Source organism: Gossypium raimondii, chromosome 6 (genome assembly GCF_025698545.1).
Source record: "Gossypium raimondii isolate GPD5lz chromosome 6, ASM2569854v1, whole genome shotgun sequence".
NCBI classification, from domain to species: Eukaryota; Viridiplantae; Streptophyta; class Magnoliopsida; order Malvales; family Malvaceae; genus Gossypium; species Gossypium raimondii.
Genome location: NC_068570.1, coordinates 35,423,167 through 35,445,087, shown reverse-complemented (window position 1 = coordinate 35,445,087; position 21,921 = coordinate 35,423,167). Strand labels below are relative to the sequence as shown.

Below are 21,921 nucleotides of genomic sequence, written 5' to 3'. Positions count from 1 at the left end.
ACTGGTTGTTGCTCTAAATTATATATATGCAATTTATGTTATCTATGTCACAACTGATTCCAGTGCGTATGAGTGGTATTCTTCTTCTGGATTTTCTCTAGGGGATCATCGATCTCTTTATCATTGAATATGGGTTGTATTCTCAGAAATTCAACAAAGCTTCAAATCTTGAATTTTATTATCTCGGTTTTCTTATCATTCTTATCATTTAATCTATCAAATATGGTTAATCTATAAAGGATATTCACTATTTGAAGAAAATTTCATCTATTACAGTTATAATTTCTGGTTCGATCATGGAAGCATGGTGATACAGATCTCAGGTTTTTAGAGGTTGTGTTCCTGTACTTGTTGTTACTGGAACTACATTCGGTTTTTCTCTTTTACTTCGGAATGCACTATTGATGTTGAGGTATTGTTCTATCTATATGGTTGAAACGTCAGTCGTATTATAGCACTATGGTTTTAATTCATCTGATGGTTGTGGTTCTAGTATGGTTCAAAGCTTCGATGTTAATAAGTTAAATAGCTTTATTATATATCCCTTTTCTACCTTTCGTGAAGGTGTAGGCATTGGCGAAAGTGTAGACAGTGGAAGATCGAGCTTAAACTCGTATATCGATTCTCATTCCTTAGGTAATCTCGATTTATGTCAACGAGTTAAAACAGGATGTTATGTTTTATTTAAGCTAATACAGTTTGTAAGGATCTTTAACCTGTACTCTGAGGGAATTATTATAGGTTGTATGTCTGGGTTGTCTTGACAACAAGAAGAGGGGATTATTCTTAGATGTTATTATCCGATAGTTAAGATTGACTCAATTGTTTTAATCAGAGCAAGATATTCAATTGAAAAGTAATTTGAGTTATGTGCATTTGAGTTTATCCTCAGGTTCGAAAATAAATTTTGTGCATTCACGGGTAAATTGACGGACATTCAGAATAAGGGATTCATATTATAGAAGACATGATACAAAAATATATTTATTAGATCAGTTTTAATCAAGAAATGTCATTATGGACATTTATTGCTTGACACTTTCCATGAAAGGAGAACAAATATCAGTTGAAAGTTACAGATGCAAACATGTCAAAAGCATCAGTCAAAGTTTGATAATTGAGGTTTCTAAGTTATGTTTCAATAGATGATTACTGGGAATTTCTCGGTAGTTATACTACTAATGATAAGTTATGACAAGAGAACATCATAACTATTCAGTTAAGTTCAGATATAGTATCAACTTCTGATACGAGTTTTGAATTCAGATGATTATGATTGATTTTATCTATGCATAACCATTGTAAAGGTGGAAGAAAGACTCGACTCGATAGCTATAACAGGCGAGATATTTCGAGGACAAAATTTTCGCAATGGGGCTGAGTTGTAACAGTCCGTTTTTCAATGGTGTCGAAAACAATGGTTTTGGGGCCACCAAATCTGATGGGTAAGTTTGTAAATATTATTATTTAATATTTACGAGTCAAATGTGATTTTAAAATGGTTTTTGATTTGATAATTTATGTTATATAAGCGATTTATTAAGTTTAAGTGGTAAGACCCTAAGGTCAAGTGGTTTTAAAAAATGAGGTATCGGGACCTCGTTTCTATAAGCCGAGTTGTAAATATTTTTATAAATATTTATGGAGTGTCATTAAGGTGGTATTAAGTTTTATTGAAAAATTTGAACGTTTCGATAGTTAATTAAGAAAAAGGACTAAATTGTAAAAGTTCAAAACGTCAATCACTATTAGTTTAAAGGTGTTAATTACTTAAAGAATTATAATTGGAAGGCCTTATTGAGTAAATTAGCCATCCTAAAGATAGTGGGGCGGTTGGATGCTTAATTTCTTTTAATTAAAATGTTTTATATGTTATTTATTTAATAAAATAAAATAAAAGGTTAATAAAATAAAGAAAACAAAATGTTTTCTTCCCCATTTGTTTTTCACCACCAAAGGTTGCCATGGAAAAATGATGGGAGAAGCTTAAATCTTTGGCCTTGTTTTGGATGGTGCATGTAAGTTCGTTTTAGCCCCATTTCTTTTAATTTTTATGTTTTTAAGATCGTTGCAACTAGGTCCAGCTAGCTCGTACCTTTGATTTTGAAACTGTTAAAGATTTTGAATGTTGTCATTAATGAACCTTTTGATTTTAGATGTAAAATGATGAATTTGAAATATTAGTTGTTATTTAAAAGTATTTTATTAAGTGATATTTGATTGATTTTCCTATTAAGGACTAAAATTTTAAAATAGTAAAATTACAAGGATTTGATGTGAAATTGTTACATGAATGGGATTTTTTAGATGCCATAAGAATTCTTATAGGCTCAATTTTGGGTAAAAATTGTTAATTTGCATGTTTTAGGCTCAGGGACTAAATTGAATAACAGTAAAACTTTAGGGGTAATTTTGTAAAAATTTAAAAAATGACTAAATTTCATAAGATACATTGTTTTACTATCTAAATTGATAGATTGAATAAAATTATTAATTTAGATCAAGACCGGGTGAAAAATCGAGGAGAATGTTACCAAAATGCCCCTATACTTTGACATTTTTGCAATTTAGCCGGGTAAGTTCGTATGAACTATAAACACTTAATTGTGAGTTAAATTGACTGCTTAACGTGCTATTCTATTGTACATGAATTAATAAATATATGTTATTATGAAATTTATTATGTCATGAAACAATAGAAATTCAACAACGTACGACGACTACCGAGCCTCGTTTGAACCTTAGGAATTCATAGGATACAAATGACATGTCATTAGGGTTTACATGATTTAGGTGCTTGTCTTGAATGTCCTACTGATGGCTGAGATCGGGCATGTGTTGCGGATACTCCACAGCTCGTATGAGCAGCATCGTGTAGCTATGTTCTGACTCACAGCTCGTGTGAGTAGGCCCATTTTCACAACTCGAGTGAGCATACTTATTCACAGCTCGTGTGAGCATATATGTACATGAATTGATGGATTACAACTATATGACTTAATACACTTTGTATGAGCTATCCCGGTATTCAATGATATTCTATTCGGTTCAATGGGCATGAATTGGAAAGGAAACGATAAATGTTCAATATGAGCAATTACATGTATACATGAAATACATTGAAATGATGAGATATATGGAAAGCATGTTATGTTATGAAGGATGTTATATCCAAATTGAATCATATTCAAGTATAATGGTTATCCATGTTGAATTCATGTGAAATTTGTTCAAGTATGCTAACATGTGTTGTTGTTTAATGCTTAGGCATGTGCCAAGCTATTGGTTGGATTGTATTCTTTACTTATAAGTTATTGTAAACGGAAAATATATAAGATCCTATATAATTCATCACCTTTTACTTAAAATTGTTGTTAAAACTAAGTAATTGTTTAATAAATTAATGAAATATGTGAAAATATGAAATTAGGACATAGAAATTATTAAATGTGATTTTATGTTTTATTATATAGTTTTCATGCATAAAATGGCTTATTTTATATTAATTTAAGCATATTATATTTTTAAGCTATAAAGTGGGCCATGCATGATTAAATTAAATAATAAAATATGATGTTATATTTTAATAATTCATTTTAAATATTTCATTAATAAAATTGGGTTTAATTAATTAAGTAAATTGATTAATTAAAGTGGTTAAATTAATTAATTTGGTCCTCTAAACTATCTACTATTTTTGACAGGTCTGAGAGTTTTCTTCTAATTGCAAAACCATCCAAAGTGGGGACCAAGTCAACCTAATTTTTGGCTGCACATGGCTGATTATACCAATTTTTGGTTTAATTACATAAGGCCCTTGAAGAGTTAAAGAAATCAGAGATTTACCTGAAGATTTGCTGAAGACCGAGTCTTAGTCCTGAGTTGTTGTGGCGTTCAAATTAGCCAAAAATCAAGGAAAAATCAGCCACATTTCCTCAATTCATGGCCGGCCACTCTTGGAGGAGGTTTCAAAGGATGGACACTCCTAATTTTAGCAAACTAGCTCCTTTGCCTCACCTATAAATAATAGCTCATTTCTCACTCTTTCAATCATCCCCCATCCCTCTCATCTCTCATCCTCTCTCTCAACTCTCTTAGCTCTCATGCCTATCATCATCCTTGCATAAGGATTTTAGCAAATTAGTCTCTTAAAGAGCCCTTGGTTGGCCACCTTGGAGAAACATCAGCAAAGGAGCAACGCAAAGAAGCGAAGGAGCCTCGTTAATTAGAGTCTTGGGTGATAGCCACTCTGAATTGGGTTTAATATTTCTTTTCTTTAATTTAATTTAAAGATGTTTGCTATGAGTTCTATGTTCTTGTTTACAACAATGATAGCTTAAATTTTATTTTAGCTAGGATGATTATTTGGATTAAATAATATTTATGTGATTCATGCTTATAATGTTTGTGCCTCAATCGATCATGTTTTCAATTAAAATCAAGTTTGTATTTCGTTCATACATGATTGAAATGCACCTGAATTAGATGAGCGATCCTAACCAGACGACGGCTAGTGGACGCATAATTGAAATGTGCATGCTTAATTTAGATCCTAACCGGATTAAATTGTAGGTTGCATAAAAACCCTAACCAGGCTCTGTTATCCGGATTAAATTGTAGGTTGTATGCTCAATTTAGATCCTAGCCGGATTAAATTGTAGGTTGCATAACACGTCCCTGTTACCTCACACGAATGCTAAGAAACCCTTAGTAAATAAGGATCAGTAAAATGTGTATTTACTAAGTAAAAGGATTCCGAAAGAACCTAATTTGGTTTCCAAAACTCATGAAAGATCGAGTTACCATGGAATGTTTTTCCGAATATTATTAAGCATGATGATAATAAATTAAGTTTAATTAAAGTAATTTTCCTAGTTTATTTATGTTATAATTGTTGTAAATTGTGTTTAATTTTACTAAAATCTATTTCATTCATATAGTCTGCATATTACGATAATTTACATTAGGGATCATTGCATCTAGTTTATACCACTTCTGAACTATATTTTGTTTTTATTTTTTCAAATTGTTAATATAATTTTACAAATTAAGTGACTTAGCACAAATACAATCCCTATGGAGATGATAACTCGATACTTACTTATTACTTGATAACGATTGTGTACACTTGCACAAACCCAGTGTTACAAGTTTTTGGCGCCGTTGCCGGGGATTGTCAACTATTGCCATAGTCATTTTTTCGTGAAATTATTTATTTTTAATTTGATTTATTTCTAACATTACTAACTTATTCTTTTTAATTTTTGTGATTTTCTATTCAGGTGTTAATGAGCATAGATCGAATTATTGATTTACTCACTGTAGACCCTAAATTTTAGCGAACTTTTAGACAAAGAAAACGTGAACGAACAGCTTAAAGATAAGTCGAGATGGACCTTGGAAATCAGAATCAAGACCAAGGTAATGAAGCTGATAATGTACGAAATCCTATCCTCATTGTCGATGATAAGGATCAATGCATCAGACAATATGTTGTGCTACTTTTCAGTGAGTTAAACCCAGGAATTAGAAGTCCAATATTGAGGCAATCCAGTTTGAATTGAAACCAGTGATGTTTCAAACGCTACAAACAGTGGGCATACGAAAGATCCACATCTCCACCTTCGATTGTTTATGGAGGTGAGTGATTCATTCAAGATAGCCGGTGTGACTGAAGACGCACTGAGGTTGAAGTTGTTTCTGTACTCGTTGCGAGCTCGAGCACGAGCATGGTTCAATTCATTGCCACCAAGTTCCATATCTACATGGCAAGAATTAGTAGAGAGATTTTTGGTTAAGTATTTCCCACCAAGCAAAAATGCTAAGTTGAGGAACGAGATCACAACTTTCCAACAATTGGATGACGAGTCTTTGTCTAAGGCTTGAGAGTGATTCAAGGAGTTACTTCATAGGTGTCCTCATCATGGGATTCCTCACTGTATTCAGTTGGAGACATTCTATAATGGTCTCAATGCACATACAAGATTGACGGTAGATGCTTCCGCGAATGGTGCAATTTTGTCTAAGTCTTATAATGAGGCTTATGAGATCATCGAGAGGATTGCGAGTAATAACTATCAATGACCAACAAATCGAACAGCTTCAGGAAGATGAGTAGCCGGAGTTCATGAAGTTGACTCTCTCACTTTGTTATCGGCTCAGGTATCATCTTTTTCCTCTATGTTAAAATAGATAACCGCTAATAACACTAATAATTTTACAGCTCAGCCACCGAGTCCATTTGAAGTAGTTTCCTGTGTGTACTGTGGGGAAGGTCATTCTTTTGAGAATTGTCCATCAAATCCCGAGTTAGTGTACTAGGTGGGGAACCAATACCAAAATAGGAGTGGACAAGGACCCCAGTCCAACTTCTACAATCCTTCATGGCGCAATCATCCTAACTTTTCTTGGAACAACTAAGGAAATGGATCGAACAACAACTTATTGCAGCAAAGACCCAACCAATCTCAAGGGTTTAATCAGCAAGCTCCAAAACCACCTCAAGTTGAGGCACTAAATAGTTTGGAGAACTTGTTGAAATCGTACATGGCAAAGAATGATGCTTTGATCCAAAGCCAAGCAGAAACAGTAAAAATTTGGAAAACCAAATGGGTCAATTGGTTACGGAGCTTCATAATAAACCACAAGGAACCTTGACGAGCAATACTGGGAATCCAAGGAATTTAGGTAAAAATACATATCAAGGTAGTGGCATTGCGAAGTGGTAAAACTCTAGAACCCTAATAGATTGATGTCGAAGATGAGCATGTTGAAAAGGAGGGAAATCAACCAGATGTTGAAGTTCCTACACCAATCAGAATCTGCAAAGTCTGACAAGGTAAACCCTGACCTAGTGAATTTAGATATTTTAACATCGTCTTTGGATGCTGATTTACCTACTCAAAAAAGTTGTCCAGTTCAATCGAAAGTTTCATCACCTCCATATCCGCAAATATTGCAGCAACACAAGCAGAAATATGAGGTGCAATTCAAGAAGTTTTTGGATGTTCTGAAGCAGTTACACATCAATATTATGTTGGTGGAGGCTTTAGAACAAATGCCAAATTATGTGAAGTTTATGAAGGATATACTGTCCAAGAAAAAATGACTGAGCGAGTATGAGATTGTTGCTTTGAAAAAGGAGTGCAGTGCGTTCCTGCAGAACAAACTGCCACCGAAATTGAAAGACCCAAGAAGCTTTACTATACCCTATAACATTTGTGAATCTTACTGTGGTAAAGCTTTGTGTGAATTAGGAGCGAGTATCAACTTAATGCCTAAGTCTATTTTCAAGATGTTAGGAATAGGTGAAGTAAGACCTACAACTGTGATGCTTCAGCTAGTGGATCGATCTTTAGCATATCCCGAAGGAAAGATCGAGGATGTTTTGGTAAGATTCGATAAATTTATTTTTCCTATTGATTTCATTATTTTAGATTTTGAAGCAGATAAGGAAGTACCAATTATCCTTGGGAGACCTTTCTTAGCCACGGGAAGAACGTTAATTGATGTGCAGAAAGGATAACTCACCATGTGAGTTAAAGACGATCAGGTAACCTTTAACATTCTTAAAGCAATGAAATTTCTCGATCCGACAAAGGAGTGTTCAGTTATGGAAGACATAGAAACCTTGGTTCCTTTGGAAAGCAATTTTGAAGAAGATCCATTGGAGAAAGCTTTAGATCTTGACCCTTTGGAGGATGAAGAAGGTGAAGAAAACATGGCTTTGATGAAAGTCAATCCGAGAAATTATATTCAATCCACGCGGTTTGAACCGTTGGAGTTGGAAGTCAGAGAATTTGTGCAACCCAAGTTATCAATTGAAAAACCACTTAAACTCGAACTAAAGGTACTTCCTTTCCATTTGAAATACTCGTATTTAGGTGATTGTTCTACTTTGCCTGTGATTATTTCAACGAAACTGACAAAAGATCAAAAGGAGCGATTAATTGCTGTTCTAAAGAAATTTAAGAAAGCAATTGATTAGAGCATAGTTGATATTCGAGGTATAAGCCTTTCATTTTGCATGCATAAAATCATTTTAGAAGAAGGTGAAAGAGCTCGAATTGATGGGAAAAGGAGGCTCAATCCTATTATGAAAGAAGTTGTGAGAAAGGAAGTGATTAAATGGTTAGATGTAGGAATCATCTATCCTATTTTAGATAGTTTGTGGGTAAGTCTGGTGCAGTGTGTACCGAAGAAAGGTGGAATCACGATTGTTGAAAATGAGCGTCACGAGTTAATTCCAATGAGAACTGTTATCAGTTGGAGAATCTGTATTGATTACAGAAAGATGAACAAAGCCACTCAGAAGGACCATTTTCTGTTGCCTTTTATGGATCAGATGTTAGATCGACTAGTAGGTAATGAATTCTATTGTTTTTTAAATGGCTATTCGGGATATAACCAAATAGTTGTAGCCTCGGAGGACCAACATAAAACAACCTTTACTTGTTCGTATGGTACGTTTGTTTTTAGGCGAATGCTTTTTGGTTTATGTAATGCACCTGCAACTTTTCAACGATGCATGATGGCAATATTTACTGATATGGTTGAAAATTTAGTTGAGGTTTTCATTGATGATTTTTTTTTTGTTTTTGGTAACACTTATGTTATTTGTTTGAGTAATTTGGCTAAGGTACTGAAGAGATGCGAAGAGATGAATCTTGTCCTTAATTGGGAAAAATGTCATTTTATGGTCAATAAAAGAATTGTCTTAGGTCACAAGATCTCAAAGAAAGGAATTAAAATTGACAAAGGAAAGGTGGACGTAATTGAAAGATTATCGACCTCAATTAATGTGAAAGGAGCCAGAAGTTTCTTAGGCCATGCCGGTTTTTACCAAAGGTTTATCAAAGATTTCTCAAAAATTTCTAAGCCGCTGTGTTTATTGTTAGAGAAAGATACAGTGTTCAATTTCAACAAAGCTTGTTTGGAAGCTTTTGAAGATCTAAAGAATCGGTTAATTACAGCCCCAATAATCGTTACACCTGATTGGAACTCACCCTTTGAGTTGATGTGCGATGCAAGTGATTATGCTGTTGAAGCTGTGATGGGTCAAAGAAGAAATAAAGTATTCCACCCCATTTACTATGGAAGTAGAACCTTAACGGGAGCCCAACTCAATTATACGGTAACTGAAAAGGAACTATTTGCTATAGTTTTTGCTTTTGAAAATTTTCGTTCATATCTTATAGGTACCAAAGTTATAGTATTTACTGACTATGCGGCCATTAAATACTTGCTCACAAAGAAAGATGCAAAACCAAGGCTAATTCATTGGATACTTTTACTCCAAGAATTTGACCTTGAGATACAAGACAGAAAAGGTGTCGAAAATCAAGTAGCTGATCATCTGTCGAGGTTGGAGCAAGATAAGGTAACCCAGCCTGGTGTGCCTATCAACGAGAATTTCCCAGATGAGCACTTATTTGAGGCAAGTCAAATTCATGAAATTCCCAGATGAGAATTTCCCAGATGAGCACTGATTTTGCCAATTATCTTGCACGTGGAATAATTCCTCGAGAAATGACATACCAACAAAGGAAGAAATTCCTTCATGATAGTCGGTATGATTTTTGGGAGGATCCATTTTTGTTTAAACAGTGTGCAGATAATATAATCCGAAAGTGTGTAGCTGAAAGTGAGATTGCTGAGATCATATATCATTACCATTCATCTCCAAGTGGGGGACACTTTGGTGGTATTGCATCGAAGATTTTGCAAGCAGGTTTCTTTTGGCCTACACTATTTAAAGATGTTTACGCTTATGTGAAGAACTATGATAAGTGCCAAAGAACCGGAAATATATCAATGAGGAATAAGATGCCCTTGACAAACATCTTGGAGATTGAATTGTTTGACGTATGGGGCATTGACTTCTTAGGCCCATTTCCTTCTTCAAATGGGATTAAATACATCTTAGTTGCTGTGGACTATGTATCCAAGTGGGTTGAAGTTGAAGCATACCCTACAAATGATGCTAAGGTAGTCATGCGATTCCTACATAAGCATGTGTTTACACGATTTGGGACACCAAGAGCTATTATTAGTTATGAAGGTTCTCACTTTGTGAATAAATGGCTTAAGTGGTTGCTTGACAAATATGATGTGAAGCACAACATTGCTATTTCCTATCACCCCCAATCTAAGGGACAAGTTGAAAGAGTGAACTGTGAAATCAAAAGTATCCTTGAAAAGGTAGTACGCCCTAACAGAAAAGACTGGTCTTGAAGGCTCGATGATGCATTATGGGCATATCGAAAAGCATTCAAGACTCCGTTAGGAATGACTCCTTATCGGTTAGTCTTTGGAAAGGCATGTCATTTGCCATTAGAATTGGAGAATAAAGCTCACTGGGCTTTGAAGCAGTTAAATTTTGATCTTAAGCAAGCTGGTGAGAGAAGGATGTTACAACTTGATGAGTTGGTATAGCTGAGGTTGTTTTCCTATGAGAATGCCAAAATGTGTAAAGAAAGATCAAAGAGATGGCATGATAGTCATATACAACCCCGCGAGTTTAAACAAGGTCAGAAGGTGTTGTTGTTTAATTCAAGGCTGAAGTTATTTCCTGGGAAGCTGAAATCCTGATGGAAATGACCTTATACCATCCACCAAGTTTATCCTTATGGAGCTATTGAATTGTACGACAATTACAGAGGACCTTTAAAGTTAATGGTCAACGTCTCAAACACTACTGGGATGGTGAAGTTGAGCGAGTTGAATCTTCGTTCAAATTAACAGACCTTTGACTTTTCATAAACGCATCTTGTAAATAAATAAATAATTAGAATTTATTTTCTTAAATTAAGTACATTTAATTAATTTTGTCTAAGGAGATTGGAACTTAAGCGGGACCGTTGTGACCCTTCCAACCTTTCCTGAGAGTTAATTTAGTATAATTTGTTAAGAAGAAATCTTCTAATTAGGTTTTAAAATGTTTTTTTCTAGTTTAATTTATTTTGTTTAATTTTAAATTTTATTGTTAATAAAGGGGGTCAAGTTTGGCCCAAGTACAAATCAGTTTTCTTTTAAGATACAGTCTAAGTTTGAGGCCCAAGTCAGCAAAAATGAGGGAAAAATTTAACGCTTGCCATCACACTCATTACTTGTCTCCCAAGTAACTTTAATTTAGCTAATTTTTTGCTACATCTTGCCCTAATTTTTCCATATATAAACCCCTCTCCATTCTACTAAATTGTCATATCCCTCAAAGTAATTTACTTACACCCTAAAATTCCTTAAAATATCTCTTTTTGTGCCGCTAGCCTCAAATCTCGAAAGGAATCTCTAGCCCTTTTCTTTTCTTTGGCCGAAACTACCTAGTGCCGCCACAAGATAATTGTCGAAGCATTGATGTCACTATCGCACGCAGCTGTTATCACCGCCGCATACCACCATTGTTTCTGTACATTGCTGCCGCCGCTGTAACTCCTTCACCGTCGCAAGGTTTGCCGAAGCAAGATCCACCCTCTTTTGCTGATTTCTCTACTTCCTTTGCAAGCAGAAACTTTGCCGAATTTTTGAGAAATGAACTAGATCGTCAAAAACTACTCAGACAAACTTGATTTTGTTCGATGAAGAAGTGAAAGAGCGATTTGATTCAATCTTCAAGTATCAACCTATGATGCCGAAAAAGGTTTTAACCTGAAAAGTAATGATGTGATGGTTGTCCCTGTATCGATTAGAAAGATAATCAATGCTCTCAAGTGGGAAAGATTTTGTGACACTCGTTCACTTCCCGATGATGAACTAGTTCGAAAATTCTATGCTAGTTTGACTACACAAGATGCTACTGAAGTCTTTGTTCGAAAGAAAAAGGTATCTCTTACTTCTAAGTCCATCAATGATTTGTTTAATTAACCTGATGTTGAGGAAGATGAGTACTACCCTATGATGAACAATATCAATTGGGATTTTCTTCAACAAGTGCTTGATGTTGTGACAAATCCAGGACCCCAATGGATTATAAGAAAGTATGGGAGCCATTATTATCGAAGAGAATATTTAAAACCAGTAGCAAATGTATGGTTTTATTTTGTTCGCTATAGTTTTATGCCTATCTCACTTAGTTCCACCTTCTCAATGGAACAAATGCTCTTGTTATATGTAATTTTTATAGAAAAGTCCATTAATGTTGGGAAAATTATCCTCAAGGAAATTCACGATTGTGCTAAAAATAAGGCAGGAAGTGCTTATTTCCCATCATTAATCACTTCACTTTGCTTACAGGTTCGTGTTAAAACACAAGCAAATCTGAAGGGGCGGTATGTCCAAGGGTGCATCACAAGTCATGATCTTGAAAGGTTAGTAAAGAGAGTGCATGAGCTGAACCAAGGAGAGCAAGAGGAACCAACTGAGCCAGAAATCGAAGAAGAGTCAACAAATAAAACTGAAACTGAAGCTGATTCAGCTATAAACATTGAAGAAGAAGAATCTGATAAGGAACCAAAGTGTCCTCAACCAGCTGAAGGAGCTGAAAACTTTGAACCAAGGGTTGAGCTAGAAGAAGAACCAGTCAAGCTAAGTGTTGAACCAAAATTTATGACTCCAATTTCGACTCTTGCAAGTACTTCAAAGAAATCAGAGCTGTCAATTTTGATGGATATGTGCAAGTTCAAGCACAATCATCAGCAAACTTACTGGAAATATGCAAAAATTAGGGATGATTCAATTCGAAATACTTTTAAGAATATCTCTAACATTTCTGTTCCTGAGTTCCCAGATGCTATCTTTGGGACATGGACGGAAGATACTGACGATGCAAGCGGAGATGAAACTAAAGAAGACAAGGAGAATGAGTTAGAAAAATAAAAGGGGGATTCTTGTCTTGTTATTTATTTAATTATTTTTTAGGTCTTTAGGAATTTATTTCTTTAGTAATTAGGATTTAATCTTTGCAAAATAAAACATATCAAGCATGAATAAATACTTCTTTAGAAAGAAAAAGACTAAGTGATGTGGCAATGGGAATGAACATGTCTAGGATTGGGTTATTAGGAAAGACTTGGTATTTAAGCAGTCTTAATCACTCACCTCTCTCACCTCTCTTTCTTTACAACCTTACCTGGTGTTCAGTTTTCATTCATTACTTTGTTTTACGATGAGGACATTGCTTCTTTTTAAAGGGGATAAGGCAAATAAATTGCTCAAATTTTAAAATTTTCAAGTATGTTTCAATCATTTCTTTCATAAGTATGTTTTAATAAATGAATTTTTAGAGAAATTCTTTTTTATAAGATAGCTTGTATGCAAGTATGAATGATGTTTTTATTTAAGTGATTGTATGTTATCGTGAAGAATGGAATGTTTTTATGATCTTAGTCTTAGGTAATGTTTACCATGAAAACTTAGTTTCTCTTGAGATCAGACATGCATGAAGGTTTATATCTTTAGAATTAACTTAGTAACTTTTTTGAGGCAAAATCCTAGGAACATAAAAATCTAAAATGATATAGGCACCATTTTTCTTTAGACCGTTTAAGCCTTTTCAAGCCCACCTTATGATATTAGACACTTGAAACTACAATTTTAAGCTTTAAGAACTGTTTTTGAAATGAACCTACATTATAAGCCGGTTACCATCTTTTTAAAATTATCCTAATTATGTGCATCTATCTTAACTTAAGTGTCTTGGGAATCAACATATGAGGAAATTTTCATAAAGATGTATGTGCTCATGCTTAAAAAAATCACAGAGACAAAGAAAGAGCGAAAAAAAGTTCGCCTAGTCTTCAAAAAGGAAAAATATATGAGCTTGAGTTCAAAATAAGTTTAGGGGTGTTTCAAAGGTTCACTTGAAGAAAAAGGTTGAATTTCGAGAAATCTAGGACAATTTAAAGGTTAATATTTTTGAAACCGAAATGTCCCATCTCTTAAAATCCTTACCTTTAAACCAAGCCCCATTACAACCTTATAAAAAACCTATTGATTTAATGATTATGTCACCTACATTAGTGGAGAGGAAGTATGAAGTTCAACATATGAAGATCATAAATAAGCCTTATGATTGTTTGCTTGATTGATGAGAAATTGTGTTGAATGAAGAATATTATCCATGGCTGTGACATACATGCAAACTATGATTCATGTTGGCATATCTTGAAACTTAGAATAAAATTTTCAAAATGTTTGTATATGAGTTACTTGTTAATAAAGAAGATCTATGAGCATGAATTTGTTGATGCATGATTATGAGACGAAGATTGATGCTACTTACACTCTTAGCAAAATTTGCCTTAGCAAGACCTTGTGCTGTGCATGAACATTACTCGGGACGAGCAATGATTTAAGTTTGGAGGTGTGTAAACGGAAAAATATATACGATTTTTCCTATATAATTCTTCACCTTTCTACTTAGAATTGTAGTTAAAACCAAGTAATCGTTTAATAAATTAATAAAATATGTGAAAATATGAAATTAGGACATAGAAATTATTAAAATGTGATTTTATGTTTTATTATATAGTTTTCATGCATAAAATGACTTATTTTATATTAATTTAAGCATATTATATTTTTAAGCTATGAAGTGGGCCATGCATGATTAAATTAAATAATAAAATACAATGTTATATTTTAATAATTCATTTTAAATATTTCATTAATAAAATTGGGTTTAATTAATTAAGTAAATTGATTAATTAAAGTGGTTTAATTCATTTGGTCCTCTAAACTATCTGCTATTTTTGACAGGTCTGAGAGTTTTCTTCTAATAGCAAAACCGTCCAAAGTGGGGGCCAAGTCAACCAAATTTTCGGCTGCACATGGCTGATTATAAACCAATTTTTGGTTTAATTATATAAGGCCCTTGAAGAGTTAAAGAAATCAGAGATTTACCTGAAGATTTGCTGAAGACCGAGTCTTAGTCCTGAGTTGTTGTGGCATTCAAATTGACAAAAAATCAAGGAAAAATCAACCACATTTCCTCAATTCATGGCCGACCACTCTTGGAGGAGGTTTTAAAGGATGGACACTCCTAATTTTATTAAACTATCCCCCTTGCCTCACCTATAAATAATAGCTCATTTCTCACTTTTTCAATCATCCCTCATCCCTCCCATCTCTCATCCTCTCTCTCAACTCTCTTAGCTCTCACACCTAGCATCATCCTTGCATAAGGATTTTAGCAAATTATTCTCTTAAAGAGCCCTTGGTCGGCCACCTTGGAGAACCATCAGCAAAGGAGCAACGCAAAGAAGCGAAGGAGCCTTGTCAATCAGAGTCTTGGGTGACAGCCACACTGAATTAGGTTAATCTTTCTTTTCTTTAATTTAATTTAAAGATATTTGCTATGACTTCTATGTTCTTGTTTACAACAATGATAGCTTAAATTTTATTTAAGCTAGGATGAATATTTTGATGAAATAATATTTATGTGATTCATGCTTATAATGTTTGTGCCTCAATCGATCATGTTTTCAATTAAAATTAAGTCTGTATTTCGTTCATACGTGATTGAAATGCACCTGAATGAGCTAAGCCATCCTAACCAGACGACGGCTAATGGACGCATAATTGAAATGTGCATGCTCAATTTAGATCCTAACCTGACTAAATTGTAGGTTGCATAACAACCCTAACTGTGCTCATTATCCGCATAGTTTTTAGATTTGTGTGATTAAATTGTTTCAAACCTAACACGCCCCTGTTACCTCGCATTTAATGCTAAGAAATCCTTAGTAAATAAGGGTCAAGAAATGTGTATTTACTAAGTAAAGGATTCGAAGAACCTAATTTGGTTTCCAAAACTCATGAAAGATCGAGTTGTCATGGAATGCTTTTCGAATATTATTAGGCATGATGATAATAAATTAAGTTTAATTAAAGTAATTGTCCTACTTTATTTATGTTATAATTGTTGGAAATTGTGTTTAATTTTACTAAAATTTATTTCATTCATATAGTTTGCATATTAGGATAATTTACATTAGGGATCATTGCATCTAGTTTGTACCTCTTCTCAACTATATTTTGTTTTTATTTTTTCAAATTGTTAATATAATTTTACAAATTAAGTGACTTAGCACAAAAACAATCCCTGTGGAGACGATAACTCGATACTTACTTATTACTTGATAACGACTGTGTACACTTGCACAAACCCCAGCGTTACAGTTATGCATTGAAATGGTAAGTGCCCAAATGGAAATATGCATGTGTTCATGAAAGAGTGGTAAGGTTTAAATTATGTAATTTCTTATGAAATGGTTTATCATGTGGTTAATTCCAAAATAGCTATGTTTAAATGCACTAGCTTGTGGCTATGATTGATTATATGCTTATGTCTTGTGTGTAATTCATATGGAACGAGTGTGGAAAGGTAATGAAATAATAATTTCATAGTTGAAGTGTAAAATGATGAAAAGGGAATGATGACTTGAATTAATGTTGTTGTTTAAGCTAAAGAAATTAAATGTAATGGAAAGTAATGAAATGCAAATGAAAATAAAAAAAGTTGAAAGGGTTTACGGTTTTATAAAATCCTACTATGCTAGGGATGATATGTATATGTGATGCTGTGGTTTTATTCACTTTGTGAGTTGTTGATTATAATTTCATAAACCTTGCGGTATTGGTATATGATTATTCTTGATATGTATAAATTTCATATTTGTAATGGATTGATATGATTAAAGTTATACGAGATTACTAAGCATTGCTTATGTAGTTGTTTTTCCTTTACTTTTAAGATTATCGAAAGCTCGATCGGGTTGGAAGCTAGTCGGAGATCCATCACACTATCCATCGATTATATCGGTAGATTTTGATATCTTGGTTAAGGTTATAATGGCATGTATAGGTGGACTTATGGTTGATGATTAGTTGAATGTTAGTTGACGAGTTTGGCATGTATAGGTCATTTTGGGTGATGAAGCCTGGGTACATTTGGTGTCTTGTTGATATGTGTTAATTTGATAATGTGTTAAAGTATGTTTGAATGACCAATGTGATATATGATGAATTGACCTCAACATGGTCAAGGTATGGTATGCTTTGGTGAGGCTTTGAATAGATGTGCATGATTGAAATATGGTTTGTATACATGTTGATTGTTGGAAGCATCTAGATATGGTTAGATTTGTGTCATTTAGATGGCCTTGATGATTGGAGTGGAAATGGTCATTTGAAATTCTATTTTGAATAACCAAATTGGTATGTTTGAATGTGATTTTGGCATGTGGTCAATTATGGTATAACTTGGTATGGAATTAATATATATATTGATAAGTTATGGTCAAGTATGTATAAGTTAGATATATGTATATTTGGGATGCATGAAAACTATAGTTGAAATGTTAAGTTCTAATGACAAGGTAGATGTTAAGCATGACATGTTTTAAAATGGTAGTTGGAATGACAGAAATGTACAAGTGTAAGAATCGCAACAAGTAATGAAGTTACAAGTAAATGTCGACTTATCGTATCCACAAGGACTATGAAAAGAATTATTTATGAACGCAATTAAAAATACTTTGGCGAAGAAAAATATTTTGATTTGAGGAGGTGATTAAAAACTAAGTAAAATAAATAAAGAGAACATAAAAGTTTCAATGCACGATTTCGAAAGATGATGTTAATCAAGATGACATAATTGTGTTAGATTATTAAATTTATTAACTTAGAATTACTAAACTCATGTTCATGTTGTTATGAATAAATTCATGGAAACTTGGTAATTTGCTAACTTATGAACATACTTACCTACCAAAATCCATTTATCTTTTGAATAATCTCTATGTCAATTCAATCGATTAAACAAATTTTAATAAGAAAATGTGTTAATATACATACTTATGAAATTAAAATAATCTCTTATACATATCTCTATGCAAATTTAAACAATTAATTCAATCTCATAAGCACATGAAAGATTACGTGAGGTAACAATGTATTCTACCTTAAAACAGTTTAATCACAATAATCTTGTAAGTTATGCAAGACGAATGTACAATTTTAATCCGCTTAAATAATTAATTCATTAGTTACCTTACAATTACAATGAAAGAATAACTTAGTCATGGTTTTACTTAATCAAACAAATTACCAAAGCTTATAACAACACAAACACAATTTTAATAAACTAAGTGGAAGAAATGCAATCAACCTAACACGAATTGAATTTAAGCCGTATTAATTAAACTAAACATATCAATATCACAAATATTAATGGACATGTTCATAACAACATCAATAAAATTAAAAAGGAAAGGGAACACGAATCAAATCCTGTGTTTCTCCGAGGCTTGACTAGTTTGCTCTGCTCCTCCTTCTCCGCTTGTTCTTGTTGAACAGAGGCTTCCACGAACACTTGAATGCTACTTCAAACATTGGTTGAAGAACTCTTTTCTAAGAGGTGAAATCGGCAAAGGAGTGGGGAAGAAAATGAAGAACAACGGAAGAGGTTTGAAAAGAGAAAGTGAGAGAAAAGTGAAAGGATGAAAGGGTTTTGAGGTGTGTTTGAGATAAGTAGATAAGAGTGGTATTTATAGGTTGAGATCAATGCTAAAATTAGCAAAAATCAGCAGCCATAGACTTCCCCCATGGCCGGCCACACATGTGGCAAGTTTGAAGGTTTCAAACTTGCTATTTTAAGGTAGGGGCAAATCTAGGAAGGCATGATAAGTGAAGGGGTTTGAATGCAAATTCAAGCAGTCTTCAAAGGCTATTTTGCAAGCCAAATAATCATCCAAACAAGCTAATTATCTCAGCATGTGGGACAGCTTTGGGCAGCCCAATGCTCGGTTGGATCAGTTTTCTCGGTTCAGCTCTACTGGGCATTTTTTCATAATTAATTAATAATAATTATTTAAACCAAAATAAATTGAATTAAAATTAAAATTAATTATATTATGAATTAATATTCATAATTTGGACCATCTTCGGCTGAAAAATTAATTCGCCTCGATGCTTTAAAAGTTGCTTCTCAGTTTTGCGCTTCTAGTAGTACCTGCCGAGTCAATTTTCACCGTTTGTGCGAATTTGTCGAAAATGATCAAAATTAATCAAAATTTATTATAAAATTAAATAAAATTCAACATGTTAATAATTTAAGTAAAATTTTATTATTTTATAATTATCATATATTTTCGACAAGAATTACTACAAAATTGCATTAATTTGAGTTAAAAGGGCATGAAAAAATGTGTATATTTTTGTGTTTCCAGTAGCAAGGTAATCAATTATGCATATGTGCTATTAAGTTGAGTGCTTCCTTTGAGGTGCCTTTTGGGCATATTGGTTGTATGAACAAATACTATAATGATCCTATTTTATTATGCATGTTTTAAGTACATTTTGAATGCTTGAATATAGGTGCAAATGGCTTGTGTGTGTAAGCTTGTTTTGGGTGAAAGAATAGGCTTGAAAATGGCTTGAAAAGGGTCTATTTCTTGTCCATACGGCCTAAGACACAGACGTGTATCTCAACCGTGTGTCACACATGCCATCTGACACGGTTGTCATCTGACCCGGTTGTGTGTCCCTTGTAGGTTTTTAAAGGTTGCATTTTGAGAATTACATGGGCGTGCGGCTTGGCCGTGTGAACCAAGTCAAAGAGTTATACGGGCACAGACATGAGTTGGAACATGGCCGTGTGTCCCTACGTCGAATGCCCACACGGTCTAATACATGGGCGTGTGCCTCAGCCGTGTGACCCCTGTAGTATGATTTTTTTCTATTTTTTGTCATGAAATTCTAAATGTTTTTGATTTAGTCTCGAATCGTTTCTAAAGTGTTTCTAAGGCCTCGAGGGCTAGAAAAAGGGGTGCTATGCATGTGTTTGAATGAAATATGATGTGCTTTATAAATAATTGTAAATGAATGTTTTAAGTGAAAAAAAATTTGGTAATGCTTTGTAACCCTATTCTGGCGACGAATACGGGTTAGGGGTGTTACAGAACCTTTAATGTTTTTGATGCCATGAAGTGTGCAGATACAGATGAAGATTGTCACACCATTTGGATTATTGACACAGTGGTGAAGGAAGAATTGGCAGGATTTTGTTACAACAAATCTGATAATGAAGCGGACTCAGTTAAGTTGAATGAAGAGGAAATAATTGAAGAAATTAGTGAACTGGTGGAGGCTAAGCAACTTGGAAATGGAGCAAGGAGGAGTTTTGAATCTTGAAATTTATCAGAGCATTCTTTTAAACCACTTGACCTTCTATAGAGGACCCTCCTACTTTGAAGTTGAACCCTTTGCCATTACATTTGAAGTACGCCTACTTGGGAGACAATAGCACGTTGCTAGTACTTATCTCTGAAGAATTAACATCTGATCAATAGGCTAAATTGTTAGAAGTTTTAAAGAGATCTAAGAAAGCGTTAGGGTTGAAAATCACAGATGTCAAGGGAATCAGTCCAGCCATCTGCATGCATAAGATTTTACTAGAGGATTGCCATGGCAATTCTATTGAGCAGTAGAGAAGACTAAACCCCATTATGAAAGAAGTCATTAAAAAGGAGATTATCAAATGGCTTGATGTTAGAATAATCTATCCTATTTATGATAGTTTGTGGGTGAGTTGTTTTTCACACAAGGTCTGCAATACAACTCTCAAACGCTCAGCATGATCTGACTCGTTCAAAGAGTAAATTAAAATGTCATCTCTATACACCATAACAAAACGACCTAAATACTACTAGAACACTCGATTCATGAATTCCATAAACGTTGTAGAGGCATTAGTCAAACCAAATGACATTACCAAAAACTCATAATGACCATAACGAGTTCTAAATGTAGTTTTAGGCATGTCTGGCTCTTTAACTCGCAACTGGTAATAACCTGAGCACAAATCTGACAACTCTTCAAAAGAGTTATAATTCATACTTTTAGACTTAGTTACCTGCTTGTACTTAAGTAAAATTAGTTTCATTTTAGGTAATTGCATGATTATTTTTTGTTAATCAAGCATTGCATGCAAAGACTTGGGATGGTGATTACTTTAATGCATTTGTACTTTAAATTGTTGGTGGAAAGGCTTTGTGGTGGTTGAATGACAGGTTTGAGGAAGAAAGACAGCAAAGGATGGAGATTTGCTGAGACATTATGAGAGATTGCCATGGTAATGTTGAGGAAGAAAATGAAAAATACCCAGTCATCAATTAGAGCATTCAGTAGTTGCCCCCCACATGCACATGTAATGGAAAATATCCACCTCAAAATTAGGGAAAAATAATCATTGGTTGACGACTTTTGCCCTAGAAGAGGACCCAAGTATAAAAGAAAAAAGGGGGATTGACAGTCGAGAAGGGAGGTTTGCCATTAATGAGAGCTGAATGTATGATTGATTGTAAATACGGAGCTTCGATAGAGGTTTCTTATGACAAAGAGGGTAATTTGAGCTACTTGGAGCTTAGGTGAAGATGCGCACCAGATGCGAAGTTGGGGGAATTTGTATTCTGAACCCAGATTTCTTCCTCTACATTTTGTTCTAAATCTTTTGATTTAAACTGTTATTTTGGGATGTTGATGATATTAAAATACTTGAATTTGCGTAGCCCAATCATGAGCTAACTTAGCACAACTGGGATTACTTTTGATGATGTTTTAACTCTGATGAATGTTTATGGATGAACATGATTCAGTTTACTACTTTACCCAATGTTTATTTCTATTTATATGCTTATTAGGGTATTGATAAATGCTTGATAAGTCTGAAAGTAGCTTAATATTGACAGAGTTAGGTTGTTTGGACCAAAACTGGGTAATATAAGAGAGCATTAAGTGAAATGCTCGTGTAAACTCTAGACATAGAGCTTAACCTTATACGATTTAGAGGATTGTGCTTCAGTCATGGTTGCTAATTCTTAGCCTATAGATGTATAGTGTCTTAGGAGTAAGCAAATTTAAGTATTTCTTTCGACAGAGGTAGACCACATTAGTACCCAATTGAGCAATAGCTTGACATATTTT

General features: G+C 33.9%; 1 non-coding gene across 1 annotated transcript; it reads right to left on the bottom strand.

Annotated features, from left to right (window-relative positions):
* Nucleotides 1-5,823: 5,823 nt before the first annotated feature.
* On the bottom strand, nt 5,824-5,930 carry LOC128042059 (small nucleolar RNA R71). The gene has a single exon (XR_008197267.1). It is a non-coding gene; the product is annotated as a small nucleolar RNA R71 (small nucleolar RNA).
* Nucleotides 5,931-21,921: the final 15,991 nt, after the last annotated feature.